Raw genomic sequence first — 9,417 nt, forward strand, 5'->3', positions numbered from 1 at the left:
AATATAATGTTTACATACCCTACATTACTCATCTCATATGTATATGTATATACTGTACTCTATATCATCTACTGCATCTTGCCATCTTTATGTAATACATGTATCACTAGCCACGTTATGTTTATATACCCTACATTACTCATCTCATATGTATATACTGTACTCTATACCATCTACTGCATCTTGCCTATGCCGTTCTGTACCATCACTCATTCATATATCTTTATGTACATATTCTTTATCCCTTTACACTTGTGTGTATACGGTAGTAGTTGTGGAATTGTTAGGTTAGATTACTCGTTGGTTATTACTGCATTGTCGGAACTAGAAGCACAAGCATTTCGCTACACTCGCATTAACATCTGCTAACCATGTGTATGTGACAAATACAATTTGATTTGATTTGATTTGGTAGGGTGCGGGTACAGTGGAGGTAAGCCCAGGCACTGAGTGATGATGAGAGAGGTTGCATCTCTGGACATGCTGGTAATACTGGGTGCGGTCACCGCATGTGGGAGGTGGGACAAAGGAGCTATCTAAGGCATGTACAGTGGGACTAGGGGCTCCGCAGTAAACTAAAACAATGATAATTATCCTAAACAACGGTATACAAGGCATATTGACATTTGAGAGACAAAAAGCGAGGCATAAAGCAATCACAGGTGTTGATTGGGAGAGCTAGCTAAGTCAACAACGGGTAAGACAACAACAGCTAATCAGCTAAGTCAACAACAGGTAAAATGGCAATGCATGGGCAGAGAGGGTCGGTTAACTACACACAGGGCCTGAGTTCAGGGCTAGGGCCGACAGATAAACAAAGGTAAACAAAGTGGAGTACCGTGATAAATGAACAGTCCAGCAGGCATCAGCTATGTAGCCAAGTGATCATAGGGTCCAGTGTACAGCAATAGATGAAAGAGGGAAGCCGCGAGGTAGTCGTTACTACGCTAGCACGCGGGAGACACGGCGTTTAAAGTTAGCAGTCCGGGGTAAGTAGAATCTTCTGCCCCATCGTCCGGAAAAGGCCAGTTGAAGGCACAGCTAATGGAATTACGTCTGCGGACCAGTCGTGGTGGTACGGCGGGCGCCGTGTCGACGAACGGACTGGGCCAGATGAATTCAGTCTGGTATGAGAACGGTAGCCTCTATCTGCAAAAGCAGGGTATCTGCGGAAAGCTGAATATCTTGGGTATTGTTCGGTGCCTTCAAATCTTGTGACTTACTACCATATATGGGCATATTAATTTATAAAGGCAGGCCGAGCCGATGACCTCATCTCAAGATGGCTGCTACCTACATTCCAGTTAGTGTTGTGAAGCTTAAACAAAATAAACACGGAATATGTTTATACACACAGAAAGCCAGGACTCGTCTGCCTGTGACCGACCGTTATTGATCACCACACAAGGCCAGCTTCGATTTGGTCTGTGTTTGAGCTATAACTAACATGGGGGATATCAATTGAATCCTTTGGTTGGTAAGAACACATTTAGCCTAATGCCATGTTATTTGATGATGTATGACGTAATGGCAACATCGAATGTCCACCAAGTGACTATATCTTAGCACATCAAAAATATGATGTCGCCTGCTTATGCGCTGTAGGCATCTGCTACACAAGAGAAGGCTACTATGGCACCTTGACAGTCTTGTAGCCATTGAGATAAGCTTTCAAGGGATACGCAGTTGACCTGGGTGGGACAAAGCAAGGTCTAGAACATTTTATGCGTAATGCGAACTATTGCTACCTGGCTCAGAGACGAGACACACCGAGCACCCTGCATTAAACAGATTTCATCGCTTTAGCATAAAATATGGCTTCTCAAGCAGGGGAAAAAAACTAAGAATATCGAACAGGAACCTAAAACGAAGGCAGCTATGAATAAGTATAGTGACAGAAGCATGAAATTAAATACTGGAGTCGGACTCAGATCAAGTGGAGCGAGTTGGACAACAAGGATTTTGACTGGGCCGACCACGATTGCTTTCTAGAAGGATTGGATCCACTTTTAGATCGGTAAGTACATTTGTTTCATGATTTTATATACCTAAGTTACTAGATGTGTTTTGTTTTCTGTAAGCTGTCTGCTATTTGTGCTTTGGATTTAATTTACATAGGCCTATGTAAAAACTCATTTCAATGTTATATAATTCCAAAGTAGTTATTGTCTATGCTTCATATTAGTTCACTGTTTTGCTGTTCTAAGTTTCATCCTTGTAACTTCGGAGAGGCAACTAAACTCTCATGGCCGTGTGTGTACTTCACACCTGTGTGAGTCACTGTACAGATAAAGTTTAAGCGTGGTATTTTTACTTATTTTACTTATTTTTACAGAAATGTCATTGTATATTTTGTCAACTGTAATTCTGTGTCTTACAACAATATATCCCTTTATTTTTTTTCACCACAGATTGGAGGATGCAGAGGATTTGGAGGATGACGTTTGCGAGCCACCCCTCCCAGCAAGTGCACCTGCCGGTCAAGGTCTTCACCCCCCCTCCTCCCCAATGCAGTTTCAATCACCCTGTCTGATGCTTCTACATCCACTACTCCACAAACACTACACTCCTCTTCAACCACCCCCACTGCAGGCCCTGACACCAGTCCCCTCTCTGCAAGTTCATCTGGAGGTGCGGGGGCATGGCATGGAGGAGATGTAGGCCTCAACAGAGAAGAGGGAGAGGCAGTGGAAACAGCACAACAGGGGGAGATGAAACTGAGGACAAGTGGCATACGGTCCTTGAAGATGATGAGGAGCCAGAACAATTTAGATTTAAACCCAACTGTCCTGAAGGCCCACAGTTGGTTACTGATGAAACATACACCCCCTTACAGCTGTTTCAGCTACTGTATACATTATCACCTCTGTACTGGGAACACTAACTAGTAATACCAACAAGCATGGGGAAAAGAAGCTGCAGGGGGGGAAGGAAGATGTCCTGGAAACCTGCCACCATGGGTGACATGCGCAAACATATTTCCTATTTCCTTGTTGATTTACATGGGACTGGTAAAGGTATCAATACTAGTTGAGCATGTCATCGGTTCGAGTTCCCCACTTCCATCATGAGTGAAAACCGATTCTTGGCCATCAAACGTACTCTTCACATGAGTGACCCACAAAAGGATCAGGAGAATGACCATAAGGGGACAATTGTCTTGCAAGAGTCAAGCCCCTTTATCATAGATGAGCGCATGGTTTCCTCAAACGCTCGAATTGGCTTGAAGCAATATATGAAAAATAAGCCGACCAAATGGGGCTACAAGCTCTTTGTATTAGCTGATTCAACCACTGCCTACACGTGGAACTTTTTCATCTATGAAGGCAAGGCAATCACTCCCTCTGGAAAGGGCCTTCGTTAGGACTCTGTCATGTAGCTGATGGACTTCCCCTTATTTGGCAGTGGGTGCAAGCTCTGGACAACTTTATTACCTTTTTTAGACCTCTTGAAAATTAAAATAGACGCTTGTGGTACCATTCATCCTAACAGAATCGGTTTCCCCAAGACCAAGGTAAACGACATGACAAAGAGCGGAGAGAGGGACCATACATTGGATCAGGGCTAACAAGCTGCTTTTTGGAAAATGGAAGGACTCATGTAACCATGCTCACCACACAACATAAGGCATTCAATAATGACCATGTCTCAAGGAGGGTGAAAAATGCCAATGGGGCATGGGTGAAGAAGAATGTCCCCATTCCAGTTTCTGTGAAGGACTATAATGCCATCATTGGGGGTGTCGACGTATCTGATGCTCTGATAGGTTACTACCAGGTCTACCACAAGATCAGGAAGTGGTATAAGACTTTACCACTTTGTGGACATTGCTACAGTAAATGCTTTCATTCTCCACAAGCAGATGGCCAAAGCAAAAGGTCAAACGCCTCTCTCCCAGTTGGCCTTCCGAGAGCAGCTGGTGTTGGAAGTGGCTGAATTTCGTGCCCAAAGCAACCTCACAACCATCACAAGACCCCCCACTCAAGGAGAGAGCAACTATCCAACACATATACCAAAAGACAAAAGGAAGAACTGCAAGCATTGCACAAAACACAGGGGGGAAAAAGGCCACATCTTCTGTCCGAAATGCCAGTTCGCTTTTTGTTTCCTGGCAGAGAGGGACTGCTTCAAAGACTGTCACGACATGCATCTACTCATTCAATGGTTTTTCTTTATTTTTTACTATTTTCTACATTGTAAAAGAATAGTGAAGACATCAAAACTATGAATTAACACATATGGAATCATGTAGTAACCTCAAAAAAGTACCAACATTTGGATTGGTACTATACAGTATATGTTGCTTTTATATTATTTGTGTAAACAGTTCATTTGTATGTGGGACCAAAACACTTGGATTTCCCCTGTATGTCCCCTGACACCAGCACAATGTTTGAGAGAGGTTGGTGTTGTAGAAATGTTGTAACTTTTTAAAATAACTTTTAGGCACATCCAGTGTGCAAAAACAGTGCAATTACCACATGCAGACACTTTGGAGAGGTTGAAAGGACACTTGAATGTACCCTGGATACCCCATAACACCACCACAATGTTTGAGTAAGGTTGATATGGTAGAAATTGTTTTTATACTGAACAAATAGCATTTAGGCATTAAAAATATGTAATAGCACTGGAATTGTCTAATTTCCATACATATTCCACTTTGGAGAGGTTTCAGGACACTAGGAAACGTCCCTTGAGCACACCTGGCACCACTTATTAAAACATCTGCCCATTTCTAGTTGTTAAATCTATCAATCCCATTTTTTTCTGATATTGTTCACATGTTGTGGAAGCCACCTGATGTGTTCCCAGCTCCAGTCATGAATAATTAACTTATACAGTTGAAGTTGGAAGTTTACATACACCTTAGCCAAATACATTTAAAGTCAGTTTTTCACAATTCCTGACATTTAATCCTAGTGGATTAAATTCCCTCTCTTAGGTCAGTTGGGATCACCACTTTATTTTCAGAATGTGAAATGTCAGAATAATAGTGGAGAGAATTATTAATTTCAGCTTTTATTTCTTTCATCACATTCCCAGTGGGTCAGAAGTTTACATACACTCAATTAGTATTTGGTAGCATTGCCTTTAAATTGTTTAACTTCGGTCAAACATTTCGGGTAGCCTTCCACAAGCTTCCCACAATAAGTTGGGTGAATTTTGGCCCATTCCTCCTGACAGAGCTGGTGTAACTGAATCAGGTTTGTAGGCCTTCTTGCTCGCACACGCTTTTCAGTTCTGCCCACACATTTTCTATAGGATTGAGGTCAGAGCTTTGTGATGGCCACACCAATACCTTGACTTTGTTGTCATTAAGCCATTTTGCCACAACGTTGGAAGTATGCTTGGGTTAATTTTCCATTTGGAAGACCCATTTGCAACTGGAAGACCCTGACTGATGTCTTGAGATGTTGCTTCAATATATCCACATCATTTTCCTCCCTCATGATGCCATCTATTTTGTGAAGTGCACCAGTCCCTCCTGCAGTGAAGCACCCCCACAACATGATGCTGCCACCCCCGTGCTTCACGGTTGGGATGGTGTTCTTCAGCTTGCAAGCCTCCCCCTTTTACCTCCAACTATAACAATGTTCATTATGGCCAAACAGTTCTATTTTTGTTTCATCAGACCAGAGGACATTTCTCCAAAAAGTATGATATTAGTCCCTAGAGCAGTTGCAAACCGTAGTCTAGCATTTTTATGGTGATTTTGGAGCAGTGGCTTCTTCCTTGCTGAGCGGCCTTTCAGGTTTTGTCGACATAGGACTCGTTTTACTGTGGATATAGATACTTTTGTACCTGATTCCTCCAGTCCTTTACTGTTGTTCTGGGATTGATTTGCACTTTTCGCACCAAAGTACGTCCATCTCTAGGAGACAGAACGCATCTCTTTCTTGAGCGGAATGATGGCTACGTGGTCCCACTTGTGTCATGCATAAAGTAGATATCCTAACCGACTTGGCAAAACTATAGTTTGTTTACAAGAAATTTGTGGAGAGGTGGAAAAACGAATTTTAATGACTCCAACCTAAGTGTATGTAAACTTCCGACTTCAACTGTATATATTCTGTGTAAATATTCATTATTTCCTATTGATGTTTGTGATATATAAACTCAGCAAAGAAAGAAATGTCCCCTTTTCAGGACCCTGTCTTTCAAAGATAATTCATACAAATCCAAATAACTTCCCAGATCTTCCTTGTAAAGGGTTTAAACATGGTTTCCCATGCTTGTTCAATGAACCATAAACAATTAATTAACATGCACCTGTGGAACGGTCGTTAAGGCACTAACAGCTTACAGACGGTAGGCAATTAAGGTCACAGTTAGGAAAACTTAGGACAGTAAAGAGGACTTTCTCCTGACTCTGAAAAACACCAAAAGAAAGATGCCCAGGGTCCCTGCTCATTTGCGGGAACGTGCCTTAGGCATGCTGCAAGGAGGCAGAGGCAATATTGCCCTGCAGATGTAGCCAGGGCAATAAATTGCAATGTCTGTACTGTGAGATGCCCAAGACAGCGCTATGGGGAGACAGGACGGACAGAGGATCGTCCTCAAAGTGGCAGACCACATGTAACAACACCTGCACAGGATCCGTACATCTGAACATCACACCTGCGGGACAGGTACAGGATGGCAACAACAACTGCCCAAGTTACACCAGGAACACACAATCCCTCTATCAGTGCTCAGACTGTCCGCAATAGGCTGAGAGAGAATGGACTGAGGGCTTGTAGGCCTGTTGTAAGGCAGGTCCTCACCAGACATCACCGGTAACAACGTTGCCTATGGGCACAAAACCACCGTCGCTGGACCAGACGGGGCTGGGAAAAACTGCTCTTCGCGGGCGAGACACAGTTTTGTCTCACCAGGGCTGATGGTCGGATTTGCGTTTATCGTCGAAGGAATGAGCGTTACACCGAGGCCTGTACTCTGGAGCGGGATCGATTTGGAGGTGGAGGGTCTGTCATGATCTGGGGCAATGTGTCACAGCATCATCGGACTAAGTTTGTTGTCCTTGCAGGCAATGTCAATGCTGTGCATTGGAAGACATCCTCCTCCCTCATCCCCCTTCCTGCAGGCTCATCCTGACATGACCCTCCAGCATGACAATGCCACCAGCCATACTGCTCGTTCTGTGCGTGATTTCCTGCATGGCCAGCGAAGATCCCGAATCTCAATCCAATTGAGAATGTCTGGGAACTGTTGGATCGGAGGGTGAGGGCTAGGGCCATTCCCCCCAGAAATGTCTGGGAACTTACTTGGTGGAAGAATTGGTGGAAGAGTGGGGTAACATCTCACAGCAAGAACTGGCAAATCTGGGGCAGTCCATGAGGAGGAGATGCACTGCAGTACTTAATGCAGCTGGTGGCCACACCAGATACTGACTGTTACTTTTGATCCCACCTTTGTTCACGGACACATTATTCCCTTTCTTTTAGTCACATGTCTGTGGAACTTGTTCAGTTTATGTCTCAGGTGTTGAATCTTGTTATGTTCATACAAATATGAACATAACCATTCCACAAACTGTCATTCTTGCTCTGGGCCGATTCATTCAAAACTGCTGACAAAGTATGGGATTTCTGTTAATTAGCAGTCAAGAGTGCTTTATTCGCCTGTGCTTACTAATGGTTGTTCAATTTAATCAGCTGAGATCTCATCGAATGTGAAAAATGAAATGAACTGTGACTCTGAGTCTAGATCACGTCTCTTTTCCCGGCAGAGATCAGAGAACGTCTGGGGGTTTCACTCCAACTCAGGCCACTTCATTTTTGGCTAGCACTGGGGCAGAATTGGTGGGAACAAAGCTATGCATCTTTCCTGTCTCACCCCGGGGATGCCATTTTTCTCCTTTCCGAAGCCATCTCAAAGCTGAAGCAAATTGGATGAGGCCTCTAACAAGGGTTTGTCAGTGAAACACAATCCTTTCACAAACCTGAATGATGTTATCACTCATCTTTTCACTGTCTCTCTCAGAGTTGTGATGAACAGCTTGTCAGAGCTGAACAACAAACTGAGGGTACATCCCAAATGGCATCCTATTTCGTACATAGTGCACTACATTTGACCAGAGTCGTATTGGCCATGGTCAAAAGTTGTGCACTAGCACTATAGGGAATAGGATGCTTTTTGGGATTCATTCATGGGTCCTTTGAAAAGTCTGAGGGGGGCTGAGGGGACTGGGAGAAGAAGAATGGTGATTTTTCGAGGAAGAGAGCTCTGTAAAGATCATATTTCATCTTCAAGAAATACTTAATAGCATACAAATGAGCTTGACTGAATTACGGCCTACATCTACTGTATTTGTTTGAATTGTTTGTCTTACTGTAAATTGTGTTTAGACACCCACTTCTTAAATTGATGTTATTGGATTCAATATTTAGAATTAAACCTATACAACTGTATCAATGCAAATATTTATTGTGAAAAGTTAATTAATATAGTCTCTTTTGATCAAATAAACCATGCCACACCATAGGTACCTGTTTAATTTCACACAGTTTAGACATTCTCGCTAGATGGCAGTACTCCCCCATGATGCAAATCAGGTGCAAAATGGCTCACTCTACTATGGAGAGATGGTGCTAAGATTTGTGTGTCCTCTCCCTGTTTGCTGAGTTCATGAGTTGAATTACAAACAATGGGCTGTTTCTTTTAAAATGAAAGATTAGGTCATGATGTATAAAATATCTGCTTGCTAAATTGCAATAAAACTGTTTGACTTACGTATGAACATTCGCTGTAAATTGTTAAACATTTAGCCCCTTCTTCTTGCCCCCATAGCCACACTGTGGTGCTAATTAATGATGCTAATTTTCAACTGTATGTCACAGCATTCTTTGGACTATTGCCTGTATTTGTCATTGTTACATTCCAACTAGGCTCAAAAGTTGAGTCCAGGAATTAGTGTGTGTGTGTGTGTGTGTGTGTGTGTGTGTGTGTGTGTGTGTGTGTGTGTGTGTGTGTGTGTGTGTGTGTGTGTGTGTGTGTGTGTGTGTGTGTGTGTGTGTGTGTGTGTATACACGCTTGCATGTGTGTGTTTGTGTACAGCTTTAGTTAAAAAACACATTTACACTTCATGAAAATGTAACTTTTTCCATTACTCTAAATTGATTTAAGGTTCAATGCAGCCCGCTTTTATCGAAATATGAAATCATTTCTGGGTAACAATTAAGTCCCTTGCTGTGTTTGGATTTATTTTTACCATTTTAATTGATAACAAAGAAAATTACTTCTTAGCAAAGAGCAAATTCTCAAGCAAGAATTTTGCTCAGACTGTCTGGGAGTGGTCTGAGTTGGGAGGGGGGAAACTGAAAACTGTCTGTTATTGGCAGAGAGATTTGAGGCTCTTTCTTATTGGTCTATTAGCTAATTTGGTGATGTCACCGGGCAGGCCAAAACTCCATC

At 42.8% G+C, this 9,417-nt stretch overlaps 1 long non-coding RNA gene across 1 annotated transcript; it reads left to right on the forward strand.

The window, feature by feature from the left end:
• The first annotated feature begins 973 nt into the window (after window positions 1–973).
• Window positions 974–8,735, forward strand: LOC129831464 (uncharacterized). The gene is made up of 2 exons (XR_008755725.1): window positions 974–2,017; window positions 2,412–8,735. It is a non-coding gene; the product is annotated as an uncharacterized LOC129831464 (long non-coding RNA).
• The last annotated feature ends 682 nt before the right edge of the window (window positions 8,736–9,417 follow it).

The sequence above is a fragment of the Salvelinus fontinalis genome, chromosome 32 (genome assembly GCF_029448725.1).
Source record: "Salvelinus fontinalis isolate EN_2023a chromosome 32, ASM2944872v1, whole genome shotgun sequence".
NCBI lineage: Eukaryota > Metazoa > Chordata > Actinopteri > Salmoniformes > Salmonidae > Salvelinus > Salvelinus fontinalis.